This window comes from Elaeis guineensis, chromosome 13 (genome assembly GCF_000442705.2).
Source record: "Elaeis guineensis isolate ETL-2024a chromosome 13, EG11, whole genome shotgun sequence".
In the NCBI taxonomy this organism is placed as follows: Eukaryota; Viridiplantae; Streptophyta; class Magnoliopsida; order Arecales; family Arecaceae; genus Elaeis; species Elaeis guineensis.
Genome location: NC_026005.2, coordinates 60,045,247 through 60,070,583, shown reverse-complemented (window position 1 = coordinate 60,070,583; position 25,337 = coordinate 60,045,247). Strand labels below are relative to the sequence as shown.

Below are 25,337 nucleotides of genomic sequence, written 5' to 3'. Positions count from 1 at the left end.
TCTCTAAAATCAATGCCCTTCTTCTGATTGAAGCCCTTCACAACCAGTCTTGCCTTGTACCTTGGTTATGAGTTGTATTTTTTTATCTTGAGTCTGAATACCCATTTATTTTTGAGTGTTCTTTTCCCCTTGGATAGATCCACCAAATCAAAAGTATTGTTCTCATATAGTGATTTCATTTCTTTTTGCATGGCTTCAAATCACTTTCTCTTCTATGCATGTGACATAGCCTCCTAAAAATATTCTAGCTCTCTCCCATCAGTTACCATCACATACTGATGTGAAGGATATCTTTGAGAAGGCTGATACTTTCTAATAGATCTTCTCAACTATTGATCTACCATTTACTGTATTGGAGCTTTCTCATTATGCTCATCTGATTCACTACCTAGTGTAGGCTCATCATTCATCATATCAACATTCTCTATAGCCTGTCCATCATCAACATCTACTCTAGCTTAAGACACAAAAGGTGGATCAATAAATAACTATGTAGTAGACTCTAGCTTATCTGCTTTCTTCATATCCTCAATGGTCTGATCCTCAAACAATACTATATCTCAGCTTCTGACCAACTTCTTTTCTATTGGATCCCATGGCCTCATATACAAACTGCTTATGTCCATACCCAAAAAAGATACATTTCTTTGACTTACTGTCAAGCTTTGACTGCTCATCTTTAAAAATATGAACAAAGGCCCTACATCCAAATACTCTGAGATGGTCATAAGAAACTGATTTTTCTATCCATACTTTCTCAGAAACATCATCATTAAGGATACATGAAGGAGAAAGATTAATCAAGTCAATCGCAGTCCTCATAGCTTCATCCCAGAAAGAGCCAGACAACTTCGAATGAGAAAGTATGCATTAGACTCTTTCAACAATAGTATGGTTATCCTCTCTACCACTCTATTCTACTGAGGTGTCTTTGGGATAGTCTTCTCCAATCTAATATCATGCTATCTGTAGTATCTCTCAAACGGACCTCAGTATTCACCACCATTGTCTACCCAAATGCATCTCAATTTTCTTCTCTTCTTTCTTTCAACACTAGCATGAAATTTTTTAAAGATGTCGAACATCTGGTATTTACATCTCAAAATAAAAACCCACAACTTTCGAGAATGGTCATCAATAAAAGTAACAAACTACTGTACACTATCAAGTATCTTTATGGTTATAGAGCATATATAAGTGTAAATTAAATCTAACACATATGATCTCCTATATGAGGAGAGCTTATGAAATCAAACCTTATATTGCTTGCCATATAAACAGTGAGTGCAAGATCTCAAGTGCGTATCTTTTAAAGGAAGCAGATTATGCCTAGATAGAGCATCAAGTCCCTTCTCACTTAGATGGCCATGTCATCGATGCCACAAGTTTGCGGAGGTCTCCTCAAGTGTATTTATCTTTCCACTACATATCTTAGCTTGTAATTTGAAAAAGCTAGCTTTTTTATCTTTTGCTACAACCAAGGAACTTTTAGTGAGCTTCTATTTTTCTTTACCAAAGCAAATAAAGTAGCTCTCATCGTCTAAGATACAAGCAAAATCAAGTACAATCGAATATCAGGAACATACCTCATATTTCTCAACAACAATCTATACCTGATGTTGCTCTCCAAGCAAACATCTTCCATGCCAACAATCTGAGCTACCACATCATTTTTCATCCTGACATATCCAAAATTACCTTTGGAGTAGGATGAGAAGAAGTTTCTCCGAGATATAATATAGTATGAGGCAGCTGAATCAATTATCCAACTAGATTTCTAGTATGTGAGGTTAATATACTCGTCATCATAGCCAATCATAAACTCAACATCAAATGCCACTGCGATTGTACTCTGTATCTCTTCTTTATTTCTATCACTCTTATTTTGATCTCTTTTGTACTTTCTGCATTCTCTTTGAAAATATCATGGCTTATTACAGTAGTAGCAAATGACATCCTTCCTAGACTCTGACTAGTCTTTGGATTTCTTGTTGTCTTTCCTGTATGGGACTTATCATCCTTTTTGTTGTAGGAGGGTCTACTTTTGTTTCTCTTTTTCTACTCTATAACTGGTACCTCAGAATCGTATCTATCAAATCTGCTCTTTTCATCTATTTGCTTCATTAAATATACTATCATTCACCATAGTCATGGTAAGTTTGTCACTGATAGTGAAATTACTTAGCATCACCATCAATGCCTCTCAACTATCTGATAAGGAACAAAGTAAGATCAATGCCTGCACCTCAGCATCAAAAAGTAATTACATCATAATCGACTAATTCAAGATCTCCTGAAAATTTTTTAAGTATTCTGAAGCATTCCTTGTACTTTAGGTTCACAAGTCTTCTCATCAGGTAGGCTTTATTCTGTATATTCTTTTACTGATACAAATCCTTCAATTTCTTTCAAACCTAATAAGCATCTATCTCTATAACAACATCATGGATTATACACATCAATCTACTGTCTAATCGTAACCATGGCTTTTCTATTTAACTTTTTCGCTCATCAACCTTTACATTATCTGATATTTTTTTCTATAATTTAATCGGCTCAAATAAATCTCGATAATATAATAAATCTTCCATTATCATCCTCTATAAGAAATAATTTGATGAAGTTAATTTAATCATATTAGATTTATCTTCCATTTTAATTAGCACAAACCACACTGACTGTCTAACCACAGCATTGATATCAGTTGCTGGGGTGAAAAGGGTACAAACACAATTATATGCAGAATAAATTCTACCTCCTATATGCTAATTAAAATAGATAATAACTTAATAATATCAAATTCAGTGAATATAAATCAAACCAAGTACAAAGACACCATATTTATGTTGTCAATCTTCCACTATATAAAATTATAGGATTACTACAAATCTTCCCTAAATTAATTAGAGGCTATACAAATATATGTTTAAGATTAAATCTTGATTTCCATAACAAAATATTCATCATTAATAAGATGGATTTCAATGATAAACAGGAGCAGAATGCAGATCTCATCAAATGTAGGTATTTGAAATAATTTATGAAGAAAGCTTTTCAAAGATCAGAACTGCTCAACTTGTAGCTCTCAATATTGAAAATAACATACTAAAATTTTATGAAAATTGAAATAGAATCAACCATCTAATCCTCTGACAAAGAAGCTTATTTTTTAAAGCTTTTTTTTCTTCCCTGCTATACCATCGCTTTAGTTTTTCGCACCTAGCTTTTTTGCATTTGGCTGATTTTCCTTGCGCTTGGCTCCAATTGCTTTTACGTGCCCCCTTCCCTCTATTAAATAGGCTAACCAATAAATTTTTTTTGGACTCTTCTTCATTTTTCTTTTATTTTAAGAAAGTATAGCACCACATGAGGAGAAACTATCCAACAAATATAAATACTATTCATACATATTGCATATTATGCAATAAAATTTAATGGTAGCTAACTTATATCAGCATCTTAATACTAACATCCACATAATAAATGGAGAGCTTTATAATAGATACCTACACTATCCCCTAGATATATATAGATAGATAGATATAAATATAAACTAATATCTAACCCGTATGATATGTAGGATATGATTTTTTCTCTTTTTTCCAATGACTCTTGAAATGTAATATAGCAATATGATAAATTATGCTTGAGACATCTTTGAAAGTAAAATATTATATTGTATTTATATAGTGATTGAATAGAAACCAACATCCAAATGGTGAACGAAGACCGCTGCACAAGAGTGTCCATATAGAAACTTTGGTCATTAATACCTATATTATGATACCAGCTCCTTGCAACATATGGAGTGCAGTTTTTTCTTCTTTTCAAATTATTTTTGAAAAGTAATGTAATAATATAATAAATTAAAATTGATAAATGATTTAATATCTAAATTTTTAGTGGGCATTTAGAAATGGACTTTGATGAAATACGAGCATATCAATATTGGTGTCATTAATGTCTCTTGCATATTAACCAACGAGTTTAAAAATATCGGAGCATATTAATATCAGTGCCATTCTTTTACAAGTTGAGCCTTTATTGTGTGCGCGCGCATGTGTGTGTCTATATATATATGTATATATATAATAATAGACAATAGATATGGATACAATTATTGCAACCATAGTAATATGAGATAACCGTGTAATGGACTTGGATCCCCAGAACTAGAAAACCTCAGATGCAGATCTACTAATTTGCTTTTGCGAACCTTGGACCTATTCATTGGGCTGGCTGGGTCGGGTTTGAGCTAGGCTTGGTACAAAATGTAACAAAGATTAGTCAATTACTTGGGCCTTTAGGCTGGGAGCTGGATCCCGAGCTTCTATTATTTTTTTATTTTTAAAAAAAATTGTGGAATGTGGAAGGAAAGAGGGAGAAAGGGGAGGGGAGGAAGGAAGAGGAGAATGAAGAGGATGGAAAACTAGGTTTGGGCTAGACTTAGTCAGACCAACCAAAATCTAAACCCAACCTATTTAATAGATAGGCTCATATTTCAAACCTGACCTGACCCACCAAGCTTAAAATCTAGTTCTAATCCATCTAAAATGCTTAGAGCTTGACCGAACCTAGTGGGCCATCCAGGTCGTGAATAATAGGCGCACTCAAAGACTAGGTAGCCTGTCTAGCCCACCCAATTCTAACAAATTTTGCATGAGCCTGAGCTTAGTTTTTCAACTTGATGGGCTTGACCAAGCCAGAAATTAGAGCTCGAGCGTATTATTTAAATTAACAACTATATTATATAATATATATGATATTTCTTAAGGAAGTGTTTGATTGGGGAGTAGTTGGGGCTTGGAATGGGAATAAAAATGGTTGATTTCCATTCTAACCATTTGGTTGAGAGGAGTACCATTCTGATTTTGATTTCGAGGTGGAATGAAAATGATCGAATCTTCCTAAAATCCGATCTCGACTCTCTCTTAAGGATGCAAATCTCTATTCTGATTTCGATTTTAGTTTTGGTCACGAACTAAATATGTCGAGAGATATGTCTATTCTGATTCCTATTGCAATCCATTCCAATTCTGATTCAGATTCTTATTTTGATCATGAATCAAACACCCCCTAAAATAGTGGACATTCCTATTCTGAATGGAGATTTGAATTCTTAAGAAAGAGTGGAGATTGGATTTTAGGAGGACTGAATCATTTTCATTCCGTCCGGCACTTAAAATCGAAATGAAATTCTCCCCAACAAAATAGGTGGAATAAGAGTCACTTCCATTCCCATTCAGAATCCTAAATCCCCACAATCAAACACCCCCTTAGAGCTTTACAAAATTACATTCACAATATATAATCCTTAAATCTATGGTCTCCTTGCCTCACCATGCCTCTTGCCGCATCATCTGCTCCTCCTCTTTCTAGTTATGAGAAATTATTGGTTAGAATGGTTCTACCATATGTACTTTGCATTATGCAATAACAAACCAGCACATCACCTATTTTTGAAAAAAAAAGCACTATTATCCAAGCTTGATTGAAAATTTTAAATAAAAAAAAATTTACTATTAACTATAATTGGCCTGCTGATAATTTTTACTATTTTGAAAGAAAAAAATTAATTTTTTTGGATGATGTGTTAGTTTGTTATTGGATGGAGTAAGATACACGTGGTATAACCATTCTAATGAATAATTTCTCTCTTACTGCTGCGTTGTGCGCTCCCCCTCTCACGACCACCACTACCGCATCATTCCCTCACTCTCTTATGGAGGTGGCAAAAATTGACCCGACTCGCCAACCCAATCCGCATTCAACCTGCCTTAAATAGATTTGGGTTTAGCTTAAACGAGTTCAGATCGTAAATAGATTGACCTGTTTAATCTATTTAATAATCAAGTCGGGTTCAAATTTCAGACAGCTGATCCATTTAATCTATTTAACCTGTTTAATAAATTGATTGGGTCAGATCAAGTCAGGTCAGGTTGTAACAAACTCGTTTAACCTATGACACTAGAGAGCTTCAAGGGTTTAGGAATTTCGGCCGATTCTACTATTCGCCATCCCATCCCCCTCTCAACACTTTAGGATTTCATCCCATCCCATTCCATCTCGACGACGATGCTCGTGGACAGGCTATTCATTCAAGTGACATCACCGTTGGATGGTGCCGGGTTTCAGGTTGCACTGTGGACCTATCGAACTCTAACCCTAAGGTGAGGCACCAGGCGTGGGGCTTCGAGCCAGAGCAAATCTCTGTCTCCCTCTCCCATTCCTTCCGCCATCAAAGCCTGCGACATTGCTGGAGGCGGTCGAGAGCACGAGGGTGGGGCCAGAGAGATGGTCGAGCAGAGATGCAGCGAGGGCGAAGACAGAGATGGCCGACCACGGAGATGGAACAATTTTTTTTAATTTTTTTTTAATTATACGATCCTCATGCTCTAAGGATCTCGATGACACTAGATGGGCCGTTTGTTCTAGTGACATCGCCGCTGGATGGCACCAAGTTCCACGACCGAGCTATGGACCTATCGGACTCCAACCCCAAGGTGAGGCACTGAGCACAGGGCTTCGAGCAAGAGTAGATTTCCATCTCCCTCTCCCGTTCCCTCCACCGTCGAAGCCTCCAACGTCGCTGGAGGCGGCGGATAGCACGAGAGTGGAGATCGAAGAGACGGTCAGGCAAAGATGCAATGAGGGCGAAGGTGGAGACGGTTGGCCAAAAAGATGGAATAGTTTTTTTTTTATTATTTTTTTGTAAACGGGTCATTAAACATGTTGATTTTTATTTATTTTAAGGGGTTATAAACGAATTGTAAACATGTTGGGTCGGATAACCTATTTGTTAAGTGGATTGAGTTTGGATTTTAAAATTTGATCTGTTTAAATAAATAGATCGGATTTGGATTTAAAATTTTTTGATTCAACCTATATTTTATCCGATCTATTTATATTCGATCCGATCCGATTATCACCCTTACTCTCTCTGTCCCCTCACCCTCTTGCTAGTTGCCGCTGCCACTATCCAAAACGCCCGAGGGCCACTGGACGTGGCAAGTTACCATACTCGGGCCTGGGAAGTAAGCCAGAAGCCTGGGCCGGGCCGGGCTCGGATCTTGCTAATTTTGATTACGTATGAGGCTGCGCCCTGGCCGACGGATGAGCAGGGGTACCGAGCCTCCTCCAAGGACCACTTCTGACAGTGTACCGAACACCGGACTGAACACCGGACGACCGAACACTGGACTGAACTCGAGACACGATCACTTCGCGATGGCGATGTGAAAAAGTACTCGGACACACCCTAGTGTTTCTTGGCCCGCTTATTTCTCTCTATTTTATGTTCCTTCTCCGATCTCTAGTTCGCCTCTTCTTTTGCTCTGCTTTAGGGTTTTTGCATCATCGTTTTACGGACTGCCTAATTTTTGATTTGTGGATTGGATAGAAGGATCTGTGAACTAAATTTTTCGTTGCTTGAATAATTGTTTTCGATAGAAAACCGCAGTGATTATGAGATTGAAGGATATGATGTCCTGCCGTTAGCTTGCTGGTCGTTATGCTCTGTGTTGTTATATTAGTTAATTGTCGTGTTTCTATCTCAGCCTTAGCTTGTTGTGGCTTTTTTATCATTTCTGTGTTATGTGAACTGATGTTTTGCCTGTTGAGTTGGTGAGTACTGGTTCTTGGCTGGTTTGGGAGATGATTCTTTCAAAGATGATGCGTGAATGATTTTGTTGTTGAGGTTGGCGTAATCAAATCTTGGTTTCCTTTAAGGATGATATGTCCTGTTGTGTCACCTTTTCTGATTAATTTTTTCACGATTTTCATCCATGTTAGTTCGGAACTTCTCCGGGTTTTTTCTTTAAACACTTAGGGCTCGTTTATATGCCTTAGCAGGAAATACCACGAGATCAAAAAACTAATGTAATGCTGTCTTCCTTTAATAGAAAAACAAATAAAATGATACTGCAGGAAAAAAATTGCTCTGGTATTTGCTGTCTAGTAGATTGCAGGCAATAAATCAAGAATAATTTCGGTACTTGGTACCAGCTATTTGGAATCTATGAAATGATATTATGTAGATTTTCAGTAACTACTTATGGAAAACTGGCTTTTGCGTTCGCAGATAGGAGTTTGACAATTATCTTATATGTGCGTTTTGTGATGAATATCTTGGGGTATTGTGATGGGAATAGATTTACAAGATAGGCCTTCTAGATATCAGTTTGAAATGCTCTGTTCTCAGTTTTTCCTTCCCTGCAGAGATTAAGGTTACCAGACCATCTAGGCAGCTGTCTGTGTTGAGCTGAGAGACCCTTTGAAATCATAGGATCAAAGGCTCTTGGTAACCGGGCAAGAACATTTAAAATTATGGAGAACTTCCAAAATGTAGATAAATACTAATAGGTCCAAAGTTTCCAAACAGCATAATCCGAATATTTTTCTTAACTTAAGATCAATATATAATCAATCCATGACCACATGTATGTAATGTCAATTAATTCAACAAACATTCAGACAAAGAAAGTTATATTTAATTGATGGAATGTGCTAAAGATTGATTCAAGGAGAAAGGAGTATGCGATGGATGGTCGTTATCAATTAAATTAGTTAGGTATTGTACAAGAAAGGACACATTTGTTTATGTACATCTCTTGTTACTTTATTTAAAATATGATTTGGAAGATATTAAAGGAACGTGTTTATGAAAAGAGAGCATATTTTTGTATACATTTATGTGTACTATCTGTACATTTATACGCGTATGTCTTTTATGCATCTTTGCATGTGAAGGTGCATGCATGTCTACACAGACTACCATATATATGCCTAATAATCGTACTGACTATCGGTACTATAAATTATGTCTAAACCAAGGTTCGCCATCTCGGTGCCAAATCCTATGTCGATACCATTCTATTGCAATATTGGTACGCTTGATACAGTATCTGGTCGATGTACCAAATATCAGTATGTCCTTGTATTGTGCATCAATTTGGTAGCAGTATGGTTGGTATACACCAATTCGGTACCCGTATGGTTGGTATGCAGTGATACCAACCGATCCATATTGGTATGGTCAGTATGTATCGGCGGCACTGATTGATGCGGTCAGTATGCACCAGCACTATATGGCAAACCTTGGTATGGACTCATGCTATTAATGCAATACTATTGCTGGCCCTTCAAAATTGTGATATGCAATCTTCAAATTGTTAGAAACCAAAAATCAAGTATTTTGAGGTCTCTCCCATATGCATCAAGTGGACAAAGGATAGTTACAATATATTTAGGGACCTAAGCCACATTGGAGGCCATACAATTTGGAACCCACACTATTGATATACACATATTAAAACACATACAAACTAAAATTCAACTGGCTTCCTTGTCTTCGGATGCCTGAAAGCTATAGTTACCTATGCTATAGTGCTACCCAAGCACCTAGGGTACTACCTCTGAGTACATTTTTTACTCTTCTATCAATTTGGAAATTTCTCAACCCTTTCGAAAGACAACAAACTACAAGAATTTGAAACCAATGGTCGATAAAGATGGTGCCACAGGATACAAGAATTAGAAGTTAGGATTTGGATGGAGAGTCAAACAATAAATTCAATTAAAGTGCTCACATAGGCATTTGTTCCATTACATATGTTTTAGTCAATGTCAAGCTTCAATGCAGCCTTATGATCAACTAGGGCTGAAATCAAAAGTCCAAACAAATAAAATTTAGATTTATTGATGTTTAGACTTTGAAGCATGTGCATAGCATGTTTCTTTAATTGAAAATATTTGTTAAACTGCTATTTTGCAAAGTTCTTTCCAAGGTTTTAAATACTATGGCATGATGACATCCTAGTCATGGAACAGGATTCTCCATGTCTTGACACTTAGGGCGGTGGATTCTAGTTTTGTCCTATTGCATTTCCCAACTCATCTGCCCTCGGTACTTAAGACGGTGCTATGTCCCCACACTCGGGATGGTGGGATACCTTGCTGTCCCAACGGTATTTAAAACCTTGGTTCTTTCACTTTGTTTATAATTTCTTGTCCACTTCTCTTTTCTACACAGCACTCTTGCACACTAGATTTAACTGCTCCCTCATCAAACTAAGTTTAGCGTCCAAGATCTATAGTATTATTTCACCATTTTATTTTTAGTTAAAGGAATAAGTTCTCTATTTCATATATTAATCCTTTTGTTATCTTCTCAATTTTGATCATGATGGATACCCTCCTTCATTTAGATAGGGATTTGAATTTGTTTACCTTATATGTCAATAGAAGACTTTTTATGTTTTGTTTTGTCATAGAGAAAGTTGTTGTAACTTATTTTCCTTTTTACCTATAAAAATTGAATGATCTAAAAACTTGCCCATATTAGGAGGGAACTTGCAAAATTTTGTTGTCCCCAGTTGAAGGTGTTGCTCAAGGAGGGACTGGTTATGGTTGAAATAATTGTGGTTTAAAAAGTTTGAATCCCATCAGCAGATTTACTGCATGCCAAGAACTGCAAATGCTCGACAGCAAGAAATGCCAAGAACTTTGGAGCCTGTAAGTTCTGCTGTTTGTTGATGTTCTTGTTTTGCCCTCTTTGAATTATATGCACAACGTGAGACTGGCTTGTGTCAGTGCAATTTGGCATGTGTATCTTGATATACAAATTGGTTGTATACGTGGAGGAACAGTAGTCCAGGTTTCATGTTGATGCACTTTGGTGTGGTTGAGTCTGAATATATGGTTTTTTTGTGTAGTTACTTCCATGCGTAACCTGCACATGCATTTTTCACACAGCTTTGAGACATACAACTGCAGATACTTATATATTTGAATCAACACTATGTGACAAGGTTTGTCCAGCTATATAATGTTGACTACATGTTTTCTACCTTGTCACAGTTCTTATTTAAGATTGAAACCACCAAAGTTGAACATGTTTATATTTTTTGAAAACGAAAAATGAATGTGTTTAGATACCTTTTTTTCACCTATATTTGTTCCATTTTTCACACTGCTTTGGACCCTTTGACTTAAAGATCACTTCCTCACCCCTAGTACCTTTGACCTATGCCAACTTACGACCAAACCATCTCTGTTGTTTCTTCCACAGTTGTCCTTCAATAGCACTACTCATTAGTTTCTTATCATACTCATTTCCAGAGGCTTCCTACTTCTACAGTTCACTCCTAGAACACTGATATGGTGATCATTTCCCTCATTATTGCTGAATGTTATGATCAGCAATGTATAAAATCAGCTTTATAATGGAAAGTGCTGACATTCTATTATAATCATGTAGCTGCCTATGTGACTGCAGATCTCCACTTCATGCCACCTGATTCTCTACTATGTTAGAGACATACTTGTCATTTCCCATTGTTCCTTGTTGGAACTAGGTTGTGAAGATGTAGTAAGAGAACTACTTGTCCCTTGATTTGATGCCTTCAGCATTACACAAACTCTCGGTACAGTTGCATTACGTGTGCTCTGTTTTTGTTCTGACTAAATTATGAACCTTTACTTTCTCCTGTGTCTTAACTTTTATCTCTTATCTGATTTATCAGTGAAGGCTAGTTTGTACAGAAAGTGCCCCAAAGACACATTTTCACATAAATAATACTAAAGGGTATCCTCTTGAATAGAAACAGTTGATGCATGCATAAAGTAAACAAAAAGACGAGATTAATGTTGACATAATTTCAGTTTATTATTTATCTTTCAATCAGTGTATAAACCTATAGTACTTTGTTAGAATTATGCTTTATTTAGTAAGTTCTTATATAGGAAAGATATATTTAGTATGTCTCTAAATATAGTACGTATCTATACTCCAAGTATCCACATCTATTTAAGGAGATGAGATCTCATTAATAGTAAATAATATATTAAGTTTCACTATCTACAAGTTCAACATAGTATCAGAGTGCCAGGTTCCATAACCCTAGCCACCACCCATCTCCACCACCTCAAACCATTGCCGCCTGCTCCCTCACCACCCACCGTCTCTCTTCTTGATCTCACCCTCTATCTCTTGATCCTCTCCTTGTTTCTTGATCTTCTTTCTCTCTTCTCTTCTTCTTCTATACGGCATAGGTATCTTTCTTATGCCGTGTGAAGGTTGTCTGGCTATCTTTCTAGTTGTCTACTAATCATGAAAGCAGTACACTATCCATGATTTCTCTGACTGCCCCCCTTCTTTCACTGTCTAGTTGTCTGATTGTTTCTATCCTCTTCTCTAGCTATTATGGCGTCCTCAAATAACGACAACAAACAACTCTCAACACTCTTGACTCCCAGTTCTGACACTACGATAAAGAATCTAGTGGTAACTACGGTGAAGCTTAATGGCACTAACTACTTTTTGTGAGCCCAGTCATTCAAACTAATTAGTGGTGCCCAACGGAAGGCGCAGCACTTGACTGATGATCCTCCAAATTCCAAAGATTCTACCTATGAAGACTGGCTAGCTAGTGACTGTTATGTTATCTCATGGTTATTGAATAACATGAAGGAGAAGGTTAATGCTGGTGTCATGTTCTTAAAGACGGCTAAGCAAATCTAGGACACCCTCAAAGAGATGTATGGGCTTGAGAAGAATATATCAAGGGTATTTGAACTCTATGAGCAACTCTTTACACTACAGCAAGGTGATAAATCTGTAGCTGATTACTATGCCTCTCTGAGAGGTATTCTTGACGAGTTAAACTCACATCAACCTCTAGTCTTGGATCCATATAAGTTAAAGGACTATCGTGAAGGTCCGGTGGTTGCTAAATTTTTGTCTGGGTTGAATCCATCTTTAATTCATCAAATTCATGGTCAGATTCTTGGTGGTGATTTAGTTCCTTCTCTGTCTGTGATTTTTTCTAGAGTTCTACGTATCTCCACTGGAACTACATTAGCCTCCACCGCTACATATCAGATGGAGCACTCGGCTATGGCTGTTAGTGGCCATGGTTGAGGCCATGGTAGAGATTCGAGGGGAGGCCGTGATCGAGTCCGTGGTAGAGGATGTGGTAGAGATTCAAGGGGAGGCCGTGGTGTTGGTAGTGGTCGTCTGCTCATATTTGACAAGGGACCACGTCATTGTTTACATTATGGGAGCAACAATCATGTGTCTAAGAAATGTTGGCTCAAGTTTGGCAAACCTGACTGGACGTAGTTGGTAGAGACTACGACTAATACTCCTGTTCCAACATCATTGGCTTCTTTTTCTGATGTGATGTAGATCTCACAGGCTGAGTATGAGAAATTTTTTCAGTTCCAATCTACTCAATATGCACAGATAGCTACTCATGCCACCACTCCAGGTATCGGTACATTCATTGCTTCCTCTGCTGATTCCTAGGTATTGGATTTAGGAGCATCATCTTATATGACAGGTATAAAAATCAATTTCACTTCCTTGCCTAGTCTTAATCCTGTTCCTTCTGTTGCTGTTGCTGATGGCTTTTCTTGTCCTGTTCTGGATAAAGGAGTTGTTTGTGCTTCCTCATCACTTTTCTTAGATCATGTGCTTTATAGTCTAAAGTTTCCTGTTAGCCTTTTGCTCATTAGCCAAATAGCTAAATCTAAAAATTGCTCCATGACATTCTTTCCCACATATCATGTTTTTCAGGATCTACAGACTGGGACAACGATTGGTTTGGGGCCTGAGAAGTATGGCCTCTATTATCTTGACAATGGTGCATCTTCCAGTATTTTAGCTGTGGTTTCTTTGTTGTCGTCTATCTCTCCATTGTTGTGGCACTATCGGTTAGGCCCCACCCTTATAGGAACTAAGACAAGTTCTACCTTTTGAGTCGTTTGTATCTGCTTTGGAGTGCCAGTCCTATCAATTGGGTAAGCACCATCGTGCTTCCTACCCAAGTCGAGTCAATAAACACAGTTTCGTTTCTTTTGAGTTAGTTCATTCTGATGTTTGGGGTCGATGTCGTTTTACTTCTGTTGCTGGATTTAGATATTTTATTATGTTTGTTGATGATTATTTTAGAATGATCTAGATGTATATATTGAAAGATAGGATATAAGTTTTTGATGTTCTCAAAATCTTATATAATGAAATACAAATCTAGTTTTCCACTTCCATTCATGTTCTTTGCATTGATAGTGCTCTTGAATTGTTGAAGCATGATGTTTTTCAATTCTGCTATTCTCATTGGTATTTTACATCAGACTACTTATGCCCACACCTTTCAATAAAATAGTATTGCTGAAAGAAAACATTGGCACTTACTAGATGTCGCTCGCACTCTCATGATTCAAATGCATGTACCTAAAATTTATAGGCAGATGCTATTTTGTCTACTTGTTATTTGATTAACCGAATGCCATCATCAGTTTTCCATAAGGATATCCCTTATTTGTGTCTCTATCTTGATAAACTCATTTTCTCTCTTACTCTACGTGTTTTTGGTTGTGTTTGTTTTGTGCAGGATCTTCGTCCTGGTCTTCATAAATTATCATCTAGGTCAGTCAAGTGTATCTTTATGGGGTATTCCCGGACTCAAAAGGAATATAGGTGTTATGATCCGATGACTAGAAAGTATCACACATCTATGGATGTTATCTTTTTTGACTCGACTCTTTATTTCTCTAATAGGTCTCTAGACATCACTATTGAGCATATGCCTCTTCCTCAACCAATTGGGTCAGTTGAATCTGTGCCTGTTCGTGTTGCAGCTAAATCATTGCAGGTGTATATCAGAAGACATAGATCTTAGGCACCTATCTTTACTCAAACTGATCCCTCATCTTCAGCTGGAGATCCAAGACATCAACCACCTGAATCTCCTGTGATTACCTTAGATTTGGATCTGCCAATTGCTTTTCGTAAAAATAAACGATCTACCATAAGTCATCTCATTTTCCATTTTGTTTCCTATGATTGTCTTATCCCTTTCTTTCACCAGTTTGCCTTGTCCTTGTCATTTGTGTCTGTACCCAGGTCTTACAAGGAAGCTTTGGATAATCCAGCTTGGAAAGTTGCTATAAATGAAGAGATGGTGGCTTTCCTCTCCAGAGGTACATGGGATCTGGTTGATCCTCCTATTGGCTCTGACATTGTTGGTTACAGATGGATGTTCATTGTCAAATATAAGTCAGATGGGACTATAGACAGATTCAAAGCCAGACTTGTTGCAAAAGGGTTTACTTAGACTTATGGCGTTGACTATTTTGAGACCTTCTCACTGGTTGCTCGGCTAAACTCCATCAAGGTGATCATCTCAGTTGTTGTCAACAGAGAGTGGCCTATGTTCCAACTAGATGTCAAAAATACTTTCTTATGTGGTGATTTGACAAAGGAGATATATATGGAGCAATGTCCTAGGTATGTTGCTTAGGGGAGAATATGGTGTGTAGACTTAAGAAGGTAATTTATGGTCTTAAGCAGAGTCCTCGTGCTTGGTTTGACAAGCTCAATCAAGTTGTTATGGCATTTGATTTCCATAAGTGTAACTCTGATCACTCTATTTTTGTACGTCGTAACTCTGCAAGAACTGTTATTTTGACTGTTTATATTGATGATATACTATTGATCGAGAGTAATCTAAGTGGTATAGAGGAAACTAAGGAGTACTTAAAATGGCATTTTGTTACCAAAAATATGGGGAAGCTTAGATACTTTCTTGGAATAGAAATTGCACACAACAAACAAGGTGTGTTCCTTTCTCAGAGGAAGTGTGCTTTAGATCTATTACAAGAGACATGATTGCTTGGATGTAAACCTGAAAGCACTCTCATTAACATTGATCCAGAGTTCTGGGCTGAAGATGCAAAATTATTTGAAGATGTTACACGATGCAAGAGGTTGATAGCCAAACTCATTTATCTCACTGTTACTAGACCAGACATAGCCTTTGCAGTGGGGGTTGTAAATCAGTTTATGCCAAAGCCTTAGACAATTCACTGGAAAACTGCTTTGAGGATATTAGCTTGTGTTACGAATTCACTAGGGAGAGGTCTATTATGCAAAAAGCATCGACATCTTAGAATTGAAGCCCATTTGAATTCTGGATATGTAGGAGATAAAGGGCATCGAAAATCTATATCAGGATACTGCACGTATGTGCGAGGTAGTCTTGTAACCTGAAAAAGTAAAAAGCAGAATGTTATCACCAGATCTAGCATCGAGACTGAGTATAGAGCTATAGCTCATACTACTTGCAAGATGATGTGGATAAAATCTCTGATTCTGAGCTTGGTTTTGATCATCCTGGTCCTATGCCTATACATTGTGATAATCGAGCAGTCATTTATATAGCCGGCAATTCTGTGTTTTATGAGAGGATGAAGCACATTGAAGTAGATTGCCATTTTGTAAGAGATGCTGTGATGAACAAGATCATCAGAATATCATTCACTCGATCATCCAAGCAGTTAGCTGACATTTTGATTAAGTCTCTGCCTTTTAGTGTTTCTAACTCTATGTGTAACAAGCTAGGCATGTTGGATATATGTGCTTCAGTTTAAGGGGAAGTGCTAGAATTATGCTTTATTTAGTAAGTCCTTATATAGGAAGGATATATTTAGTATGTCTATAAATATAGTATACTTGTACTCCAAGCATCCCCATCTATTTAAGGAGATGGGATCTCATTAACAGTAAATAATATATTGAGTTTCACTTTCTACAACTTCAACATACTTCTTCCATGAATACCGTTCATGAAAGTAGCATTCTCATGAAATATGGATCTAAAGAAATTTTAGCTGGAAATGGCTTAAAATTAACAGATCGCTGATCTTTGTTGCTGCTGAGAACTTCAATACTGTATTGAGTATATGTCACCCCAAGATCCCACCTTATTTGAACCCTGAAGTGTGACCACTAAAACTCGAACCAAACTAGAATTCAAACTTAATTATCCTTAATAAAAGTCGACCAAAATGCCATAAATATTTAACATCCTCAAAAGCAATCATAAGATCAACAGTGTTAACTCCAATGACTATAAGGTCTAAATGTTAACTTCAAATTATCAAGTCCACTTTCAATTAAGTCAACTAGAGCTCTCACTAATTACTCTTATATAATAAACGAAATGAGATATGAAACTTAGTAAGTGAACTCTTACCATGATCAAAGAACCTAAGTATTTACTAGAAAACAAATGACCTTAAAAAGAAACACATGATCATAATTTATTGGAAAACTTGAGGTGAAAATTCATTTGAAATCATTTTATTATGTAATCCTAAAGCAAAGCTCCCAATAAGACTTAACATGTTGTAAATTGTCAAATTGAAGTTTCGAAAAGGGTCCAAATAACTTGCACAAAATTATAAGTTGAATATTTATTCGATATCAAATGGCCAAAGCATTTATTTTCAAAAACTCTTATGTTTCACATCATTTCATACTTTCATATGTTCTTATAAAGTTTCACATATACTCGGGGCTGCACATGTGCTCACTGCAAACAGTGCCACATACAATCCCCTCCAGCAAACTGGATAAGGCCACATAAATACTCACTAGTGAACTAGTAAATCCGATGAGGCCGCGTAAAATCCCCTAGGTCTGCATATAACGCTTGGCCAATGGTTCACCTATTTTTATTGATAATTCAAATTTGCTAAAATATCACCTAGCAAGCAAGAGTCTGAAAAAATCACCATCAGTTAGTCAAATGAGGCTACATATACCATGTAGCTAGTGGCCTGAACAAATCCTCACCTGTATTTTGAATGAGGCCGATGTACCATCTGGCTAAAGTTCTATATAAGTCTTTTATTTTTGTTATACTTCCAATTTATAAACATCATAAATGCCTTCAGAACATGTATAATATGCTCCAATAAAAGCAACTGATGTCAGAGAGGAAAACAAAATGCAATTCAAGTCATCACATGTATATCCATTATCAATTTGAAATTCCATATAGGTGCAGATTTCCATATGAAAACCAAAATATAGCTTCATGTAAATGCAGCACCAAATTTCCAAAGAAGAAATGGTCCAAAATCTTCGTAACAATTTGATTCCAAAGCAACATTAAAGTCGAAGCTGATAAAGGAATCCAAAATATCAAAAGAGAGCACTTATTCTCAAGGTTCAAAATCTTAACACAACATACATGCTTCAAGTGATACAAAATTCAGAAGATAGAATGAACTCTAACCTTTAAAAACTAGCGAGGGCATGGTTCGCCGAACCGGACTGAACCGATGCGGAATCGAATCGGTTCGACCCTTAAATTCGAAACCATGGCCAAACTGGTGTGAACCGGTTTGAACTGAGTAATTTGTTATGGTTGGGGGCCAAACTAGATGCTTCGGGCCTGTTTGGCCCGATTTGATGGGTTTAAATGAAATGAATGGGAAGAGAAGTCTCCCGACTTCTCTTCCCATTTGTTTTCATTTTCAAAAATGCCTCTCCCCTTCTCCATAGTAAAATGAAGCTTCAAAATGTGGAGAAACCACCAATTAGAGGTACGTGTGCTTCGCTCCCACCTCCCTTTCTCCCCTTCCTCTGTCTTTTTTCGACAACTTTAAAATTCATAGAAATAAAAAAAAAAAGAGATCATGCCAAAAATTTTGATTTTAGTATAATTTTATTATATGTTATAGATTTATAGATGATCTATATAATGACACTGAAATCATTAATTTTCGTTAAGTATATAATTTTTAAATTAAAAATATATTTTTGAAATAAAAAATTATAAAATTAAAAATAAATTATAAAATTGAAATATTGTTTGTAGGCTTGCAAGCTACTTTCAACGTAAATTTGGTATTTATTTATTAAACTTTTGATGCATCACATGCATAGTGATCTAGGCCTCAATTTGAATGAAATTAGAAAATATGTAGCATTTCATTTATGCCCACTATTTTAGAAAAATATATGTAGTATTCATGACAAGATTCTACATGAATCTAAGATTAAATTAATTTTTTTCTAATTTTTAGATTTTATAATATTTTTAATTTAAAAAATAATAAAAATTAAAATTAATTTAAAAAATAAAAAATAGAATAATAAAATTTTATTAACTTTACATAATTACTAAACTGTTGTGATTGTTGAACCTTCTGGAATGGATCCATTGGAAGAAAAGGAGTCGGGGCGTGACACTGATTGGGATCATGGACAGATATTTTTGGATCGGCATCATTAAAAATGCAATTGGTGCAACACAAAGTTCAAGAAGGGGTAACTAGATTGAAGCAACACTCGACTGGTGGTTATCTTGATGTAGGTATAGGTCAAAAGTGTCCACAAGAGATCCGTCAATTAATAAAAATGTACTTTGTTGATTTCAAAGCAGCGAAGGAGAGGACTTCGAAGAAGATGGAGGTGAACTATTGAGCCGCACAACCACCTTTTTATCATTGTAGGGAGTCAAAAAAAGCGTTCGCTCTAGATGATGAGGCATAGATCCATGCTGCCATTAATATGAGCTTGGAAGATCAGTTGCAGCTTGAGGAATTGATCAGGCATAGGGCTTAGTTTGGACCGTCAGTTTATGAGTCGGGGTCAGACTTTGCAAGCATTGCAGAAGAGTCAGAGTTTAGCAAGATCTTAGTTAGAGAGCCCATCAATAAAGGCACAAGCCGTATTGTTTTTATGTTTGAAGTTTTTGACAGTAAGAAGAAGTCCTCTAGAGAGATTCTAACTAGAGTCATAGACTTTGCAAGTATTGCAGAAGAGTCAGAGTTCAGCAAGATCTTAGTTAGAGAGCCCATCAATAAAGGCACAAGCCGTATTGTTTTTATGTTTGAAGTTTTTGACAGTAAGAAGAAGTCCTCTAGAGAGATTCTAACTAGAGCCACTATCTATGACTTAGATCATATGCCTTCCCTAGCAAGGATTACAAGTAATAAAGAGTTGACTATGTTGAAGAAGATTAAGAAAAAAGGATATAGGGTGCGGTATTGCATCATAGTTTTACTTTAGCTACATCCTAGCACATGCGGCAAGCAACACATGTTATCACTCTGCCATTGCATTCATACAGACTATCGGTGCACGTGTAGATCCTTCAGGACCAAAGAACATCTACGCGAGCTTCTTGGCAAGCATAAGGAGCTATTGAAATAGATTGCATTATATCAGAATAAGTGGTCGATATATGGACTGACGCTGATATGTGACGATTGGACTGGTGCTACCAAACGGAGCATCATCAACTTCTTGACATATTTTGATAAAAAAATATTTTTTTTCAGAAGTCCATTGATGCTTCAAATCGGATGCACGATGCCATGTATATTCTTAAATTGATGGAAGTGATCGATAAGATAGGAGAGTACAATATCGTGCAGGTTATCATCGACAATGGATCACAGTATAAGATCGTAGGAGATATCTTGATGCAACAACGACTACATATATTCTTGACACCATATGCTGCATATTGTATCAACCTGATGTTGATGGACATAGGGAAGTTTAGTAGGGTGCAAAAGACTGTGGACTCAGCACACACTATTACTAGATTCATCTACAACCATACATAGATCTTATCATTTGATATGGAGGTATACAGAGAGAGACATATTGAGATCAGGTATCATTTGGTTCGCTATGAATTATATAGCACTTGATAACTTTATTGACAAGAAAGAATGCCTATGTTAGATGTTTGTCAATCCAAAATGGCAAAAGAATAGATATGCTAGGATAGGCACCGGGAAGAACCACGTGGAGAATTTAGTGACAAGACAAACAGTCATTCTGATAGCAGACTGAGAATATAGTGAAAGCTATCAAGTCTTTATATGAGGTGCTTTGAGCCGTGAACAGTGAAAGATATCTACAAATGGGCTTCTTGTATCACATGATGGAGAGGGCAAAGGATCAAATCAAGTTGGCAAATTCGAACATACCCATGAGTACCTCCAAGTTATTGAGCATCAGTGGGACTATCAGATGGATAGGAACTTGCATTTAGTAGGTAAGCAACAAATAAAGAAAACCAAAAATTTTTTATGCAAATATATAACGAATTCTAAAATTTATCTGCAGCTTACTCTTTGAACCTGAAATTTCAGTATATGGTACTTGAGATAGACATGGATGACGAGCTTCTGACGGTCCCATGAAATGTGATATACAAGATGGAGCCCGATCCAAAAATTGTAGCTATGTGCCTAAAAAAAGTAAGTTAAGTTGAGTGGTTTTGTTGATTTAGCTATATTTTTGACGAGTAACACATTATAACAAATATATTTTTTACAAATGAATATATTTAGGGAGGGCATCAAAACCTTTGGAGCTGATGGGGTGATTATAGACAAAAATAAGATATATCCAGATAGATTATATATAAATGATAATAACTCTTATTCAATATTACATAGCTACAAATAAGTCTAATATGATACCATTTTATTTTTAATTTTGTTTAATTTTAATGCTTTTGTAGCTGAATGATAGGTTCATTTTGGGTTGGCGGCAAGAAATCTGAAGTGACTTGCCATCTAAATCCTCTCCCAGATGGTCTTCTCGAGTAGTTGTAAATGCAATTGATCAACCTTCACCCTTATCCACATCATGTAGAGGAATCGTCTGACGAAGAAATACCTTAACAATCTATATATGTTTATTATAATTTGAAGTTGAGGCTCAAAGCATTCAAGAGGAAGTTGAGCTGAAGTATTCACGTCTGACTGCAAATGACTTCGTTAATGATGAGGAGGATCTAGGATCGAATAGCTTCTGGATCAGTAATAAGAGTTGGAGCTTAATGAGCCAGGATCGCCTCTACGATCAACTAGTTTCGTAGCTAGCGAAGTTAGGGTGGATGTTGAGCAAGGGGCAAGTAGCAACATCCGATGCAGGCTTCCAGCTAATCAGCCATAATATCCATCCTCGCAGCATAGCCAGACAGAGTGAGGTATGACGAGAGGGCAAGTAGCTACTCAATGCAGAGACAGAAAAAAGAAAGATAGTTGCAGTGCTGACAGGGAGGATGGAGTAGTCAGTTGACTCAGTTTACTCAGATTTAGAGATCAGGAAGAGTGGTGATGATAGTTCTGTTGATAGTCATGGATCTAATAATCGAGGGAGCGAAGGACAGGAGACCATCGTTTATGACACAATGATAAGGTAGTCTTTGATTTACTAGTGAGTTTCGGTTTATGCATGCCACGTAAGATAGAGACCATGATGTATGAACCGATAGAGCCATAGATGACCTCACACATGGATATCATGCAGAAGATAGGCTTCTCGAGGTTATTTAGGATATCATACAACTATAGATGACCTCACACATGGAGTTGGATCCATAGATGTATCAGGTTCATCATCGTATTTTGAATTCTCTTAATTCGTAGCCACGATCAGCTTATGATCCATACGGATATGGATATGGTGCATTCAAGGTATCATCATCTTTCAGTGGCTACCATCCTATGCAGTCCGCAACATCTTATGGATCGGATTTCGTTGCCGGCATATTCGGATGGACCTTTCTATAGTCATACTATCAGCTCGAGGAAATATCTAAGAGCCAGAACTTCAACGAGAGATCTGAGACAAGCTGCAATCCAACATGCATACCTTGTGAAATGAGTGCAGAGGACTACAGTGCTGCAAGGTTAGAAGGATGGGCTGATGTTCTTCCTGATTATGTAACGATCTAGATATTTATAAATGAGATCGATGCTCAATGTGATTCTAAATCTTGGTATGTATTGATTTTTTATTTTTTATTTTTTATTTTTTTGGTTGATTTAAGCACTTTAGGGTTAAATAATATCCAATCCTTGTAACACTATCCATAGGCTGTATGTTGAAACTTGTAATGCTATTCTTCTCTGACATAACATCATGTCAGATTCAGATCCACATCACATGTGGTTAAGGATGTGCTGAAGTGATACAAATATCAAATAACATCAACAAATATTAATTTGCACTTAAAATCATCCAAGAAAAGCATGAAAAATTGATTAAATATCTGAAAAATAAAAAACAAAGAAAAAAAATGGCATGCTGGTTTGACCAGCACACCCTGCCATATTGAGTGTCGATATGGTACCGAACCAGTACCGTACCAAATCAATTGTCAATCGGTATGGGTATCGGGATCGATTCAGCCTTCCTTGGACTGCGTTTTATATTTTTAAAACATGATTTACATTGGATAGCTTTTGAAATTAACTTATTCAAAAGAAGATCTAAGCTGCACAAGTTAGACTTGGAATCAAAGGATAGAAGTTGTACTTAAATGGAAAACCATAGATTTTGAAACGGCCACATATCTTAGTATTTCAAAATCATGAATAAACTTCACTAACTCTTAAGATCCAAAACAAAAATCAAACCAACTTGAATCCAAAGCCATAGAGAGTTACTTGCCAAAATGAAGAAAATTAACCCAAAACCTTGATCTAGAATTTCTTCTTCCTCTTCTTCTTCTTCTAGCCTAGGCATCCTTTCCCTCCTTGCATACGCGGTCATGCTTCTTGCTTCTATTTATAGGTGTTGTGGATGTCTGGCCAGGACACCACCTTCATAGGATCTTTTCGATACCATGCATCGCAGTAGGAAGAAAGAAGAAACAAAACAGAGAACATAATCAAGTACATGAAACAGTCCAAGTGCTGCCTCTACGGGGCATGTAAGTTTCACTAGGAGAAAGAAACAATACAAGAGGAGAACACCCACTCTCAATTTTTTGTATACACATCTCTCTCAACTAGAAGCTATCCTCACAAAAGCTCTCAAAATCTCCCAAAGAGACCCTCTCACAGGCCTACCAGTATCAGGATCCTCGACGTCTCTGGATGCTTCCTGTGGAAGGCGCTATATCATGTCTCACTGCAGCTGCTCTATCTGACGTTCTGCTCTACCCCCGATCCCCTGTCGGTGCTCTGCAGTGTCTGCTCTGCTTGCTGCACACCCTCAGCGCACATTGGACTCTCTCTCGATGGCTATCAAGGCCTCTCCTCAGCTTTGATATCTCCTCTGCACGATCAAGACGTCATCATCTTTCCAACGTAATAAATGGCTCGTCAATCGGAGCTATATGTGCTTCAGAATCTCAAAAATACTGTTACACTAGGAATACTGAGTCCCAATCAATTCTAGAACCATCCATGACCATCCAATCATAATCGACTCACGCTAGAGCCGTTCGATCGCGCACTATAGCCTCAGATCAAGCCTGATCATGCTCGGAGTCATCCTCAGCCGTTCGATCATGAACGGTTCACTTCAGAGCCGTCGGATTGTGCAAAATCACTCGTGGACTGCACATGCACCGAGGCTGAACTACACCTGCATGAACCTACTGTGCATCGGCTCGTCAGTCACCCGCCACATCAATGCTCCTTGCCCGCTACTCGCTCGCCCATGCATGGACCGTGCAAACACCCGGTGGATCGCGCTAGGGTCGCCTGGGCCACGCCCGCAGACGTCGCTTGGGCCTGGGCCGCGCATCGCGTGCGCACAAGCGCGCCCACACCGGCCCGCGTGCCCCCCTGCGTGCTGGGCCACGCACCTGCTGGGCCGCACGCCCACGCATGGCTGGTCCGCGCGTCTGCGGGCCCATGCACCCTATGTGCCCATCTGCCGTCCGTGGGCTCTACCAGCCAATCTCTTCGCTTTTTTCGCATGTAACTTCTCTATCTGGACTCCGTTTGGACTGTTCTTGAGCTCATTGGACTTCGTTCATCGTTCTAGATCTCGTTGTGGGCTTCTTATGGATCGAATTTTGAGGTATATTTTCTAACAATCTCCACCTCGACTCGATATTCGGTCTCTATCTGACTTTGAGAGCTTCTGAATCTCGCCCCCATGCCCTGAGATAAACGTCTGCTACTCATAGATGGACAAACATAGGAGTTGAGCCAAGTCGCTCGATCCCATCTCCGTCATATGCTGTGCACCTCACAGCACCTTCTGATCTGAAATCTGCTCGGGGTAGCCTTCGTGCGACGTCGCTCATCCTCCCGAGTCTCTCGTCTCATGTCCGATCCATCTTCATTTGGAGCTCTACCTCGCACTGGGCTCCCGTTGGCATCCTCCATCTAGACGGCTTCTCCTTGTACAAGAGAGCATCGATCAACCTTCCACGATCAATCTCTACCTTAATTGCGCCTGTCTTCTTCATCTTCAATCTTGCTCACCATCACCGCAACCTCGCATTGGTACCACCTTGGCTCTGATTTCAATTATTGTGGATGTCTGGCCAGGACACCACCTCCATAGGATCTTTTCGATACATGCATCACAGTAGGAAGAAAGAAGAAACAAAACAGAGAACATACAATCAAGTACGTGGAGCAGCTCAAGTGCTATCTTCACGAGGCATGCAAGCTTCACTAGGAGAAAGAAACAATGCAAGAGAAAAACATCCACTCAACTCTTTGTATACACACCTCTCTCAACTAGAAGCTATCCTCACAAAAGCTCTCTC

The 25,337-nt window shown here is 37.8% G+C and overlaps 1 long non-coding RNA gene across 2 annotated transcripts in view; it reads left to right on the top strand.

Moving 5' to 3' along the window:
- The first annotated feature begins 7,097 nt into the window (after positions 1–7,097).
- The window catches only part of LOC105060970 (uncharacterized), a 32,015-nt gene continuing 13,775 nt past the window's right edge, over positions 7,098–25,337 (top strand). For both annotated transcript variants that reach the window (XR_012136394.1, XR_834512.4), the window contains exons 1-2: positions 7,098–7,243; positions 10,343–10,512. This is a non-coding gene — a long non-coding RNA (uncharacterized lncRNA). The remainder of the gene's footprint in view (positions 7,244–10,342; positions 10,513–25,337) is intronic.